Consider the following 3,173-nt stretch of genomic DNA (forward strand, 5'->3'; position numbering starts at 1 on the left):
GCGGCCGCCCACCACCTCCTTAACTTCGGTGATGGTGAAGTGGCCTCCCCGCAGCAGAATGCCCAAGCCGGAAGCCCGGCTGTCGTTGCCCCCTGACCAAATGGATGGTCCATGGGTCCACCATCGTGACCACTGCCGGTAACTGCTGAAGTGCGGCAGACCGCACTCCTGCAAGAACAGCAGGTCCGCTTTGACCTTGGTGAGGTACCCCAAGGTGGAAACACATCGCGTAGTCGATTTCACGCTACGCACGTTAATACTAGCAATTTTTAAATCCATTTTAAAGCTATGTTTTACATTTACATACATTGCAGTTCAGATGCATCGTTTTCAATTTCAGGTAAACCGTTGTCAATTCCCCCATATTCCACAATGGCGATTTCCAGCATGTCTAAGTTATTGCTATCCACATGAAAATCTACATTTACTGCACCTGGGGTGGCGTGGTCATCATCGTCCTCTGCTGTGGGGATGTTTTGACCAGGGGACTGCTGCAGTTCTGTGATTAAGTCCTCAATGTTCTCTGCACTGTCCTCGCCTGGTGGTGGTGGTTCCCCCTTTTCCTCAGTCGCGGCGGTGTCGAGCTGGTGTGCGTCGACCGCTGCGTCGCTCCCGGTATTCCGGAGGTGGGGTGTGCTGGGCACTTCGCTGCTCCCGTTATCCCGGGGCTGGTCTGCGTTGGTTACTCCTTTGCTCCCGGTGTCCCGGAGCTCGTGTGCGCTGGGCCCTTCGTTGCTCTCAGGTTCCTGGGGCAGGGCTGTGTTGGTCGCTTCCCTGCTCCCGGTTTTCCGTGGCCGTGGGATGGCGCATTGCCTCTTCTTCAGGCGGTGGCACTTTTCCTCATCAGACAAGCTGTCGTCGCTGGTTTCTGCCGAGCTTGGTGGTCGCCTCTTGGTCTTGCGCCTTTTCCTTACTGTCTGCCATTCCGCTTCCTCGTCAGATGTCTGCTCGTCTCTGGGTTCGGTGCTCTGGGGGCGAGGTTCGCTGCTGGCTGCTGGTGGCTCGCAGCTCGAGGTAGCAGTGTTCTCTTCCTCGCCGTCTTGTCCCGAGTTCATGGTCGGGGGGAGGGTGTGGCTCTCCTCTGGAGCGTTGTGTTCATCAGCTTCCTCCTCCTCTGGTGCAAAGTTCTTTGCTGCCTGCGCATAGCTGCGATTGCGTTTGGGGCAGTTTTTGTAAAGGTGCCCCGCCAGACCACAGAGGTTGCAGCACTTGGTCTCCTTGCAGTCTTTTGTCTGGTGGCCCTCGTTCTTGCAGTTTCGGCAGATGACCGTCTTGCAGCTTGCCGCCACATGGCCTGCCTTCCCGCAGGTGCGGCACACGTTGGGTTGGCCAGCGTACACCATGTAGCCCCGGCTTCCTCCGATGGAAAAGCTGGAGGGTGGGTGCAGGATGGTTCCGCTGGCGTCCACCTTCAAGGTGGCCTGGATCTGGCGCTTGCTGGTCCATATTCCGTGCCCGTCTTTCAAGTCACTGCTGCTTCCTGCCCCATCGACAAACCTGTTGAGGAAAGTCAGCACATCGATGACGGGGATGTGGGGGTCGTACATTTGCACTGTGATAGTGCGTCTTCGCTGCGACGGGAGGGTGAACAGCGGCTCCCAAGTTAGCACTGAGCGCACCGGTTCACTCGCCTCCTTCAAACCCTTCAGGAACTTCAGGCAGAGGGTGACGGTTCTGAAGGTCACATCGAAGTAACCTCTCTTCGGGAGGTCCTGCAAGGCAAAGACCGTCGGCGACTTTCATGCCACATGTTCCCAGCAGGATTTTCTTCACGAAAAGTTCCCGGTTGATCATTGTCTGTCCTTCCACTTTCTTTACCGTCACTCGGATGGTGTTTCGGACTCCCTGGTTCGCCGCTCGGTTGGCCGCCATCCGGGTTGCAGATTCCTCCTTTCGCTGTGAGTTTTGGCCGAAGCCTTCATTCTCTCGTCGCCCCAGTCCGGGGCACGGGCGGACCTCCTGGCCCGCCCCTTGACAGGCCCAAAGGCCCGTCGAATTGTCAGTCGACATGCAGATTTTGTCTCCTCTCTCCAATTGGCGCCTGGCTCAAGCCAAAGGCCAGAGCCAGCAAAACTGGAAAAACGAGTTTCTGCAGTCAGTTGATTTGCATATGAATGCCCAATCAACAGGTACTCCACTTGATCTTAGCCAAAAGGTCGAGAAGCGTGGGTGCAGGATGGTTCCGCACCCACCCACCTAGTTTTTTTTTAAATTCGTAGCCAATCGTTCCAATTCTTTGTCAAATCACAAACGCCAGAGGTCACCTTGGGCCCATTCAAGGATCACTCTGCGCCAATGCTCTTAGCCAAAAGGCCTAGAGCCACTGCACCGTTCCTGGAAGTACTGCAATACCAGGTTCGTGCCATGGAGGTGGATGGGTCAGGTCCCCCACACACCTCCGTGGAGGTGGATGGGTCAAGCCACCCCACCCACCTCCTATTTCCAAAAAAGCAAGCATATACCTTCCTGATCCAGGGAGAACCACCTTGGGGTTATGGTGGTTACTCCCCTGTCAGGTCAGTTACACATGATCTTAGCCAAAAGGCCGAGAAGCGACCCACCTAGTTCATACACCAAAACGTCACCAATGATGATGAGGATTTTATTAAATGGCATCCCAGTATGCATGGAGCTGGACACTGGGGCCAGCCAGTCACTCATGGGTGTCCAGCAATTCGAGAAGCTATGGCCACTTAAAGTCAGTAGACCCAAATTAGAACATATTGAGACACAATTACAGACTTACACCAAAGAAATCATTCTGGTGCTAGGCAGTGCAATGTTGGCTGTCACACACAATGGCTTAGTGAATCGGCTGCCGCTCTGGATTGTCCCGGGTAATGGTCCCGCACTGTTGGGGAGGAGCTGGTTAGCCGAGATGAACTGGAAATGGAGGGATGTTCACGCAATGTCATCTGTGGAGCGAAGTTCGTGCTCACAAGTGCTACAACAATTCACTATTCCAACCTGGCATCGGGACTTTCAAAGGCACCAAAATAGTAATACACATCACACCGGACGCCATGCCAGTGCACCACAAAGCCAGAGCGGTGCCGTATGTGATGCGGGAAAAGATCGAGAGTGAGTTGGATTGGCTGTTGAGAGAGGGCATCATCTCGCCTGTTGAATTCAGCAACTGGGTGAGTCCCATCATTCCCGTCCTAAAAGCGGAT

The 3,173-nt window shown here is 54.7% G+C and overlaps 1 pseudogene; it reads right to left on the reverse strand.

Annotated features, from left to right (window-relative positions):
- Positions 1-2,318: 2,318 nt before the first annotated feature.
- Positions 2,319-2,557, reverse strand: LOC139266371 (U2 spliceosomal RNA; annotated as a pseudogene).
- Positions 2,558-3,173: the final 616 nt, after the last annotated feature.

This window comes from Pristiophorus japonicus, chromosome 6, assembly GCF_044704955.1.
Source record: "Pristiophorus japonicus isolate sPriJap1 chromosome 6, sPriJap1.hap1, whole genome shotgun sequence".
NCBI lineage: Eukaryota > Metazoa > Chordata > Chondrichthyes > Pristiophoridae > Pristiophorus > Pristiophorus japonicus.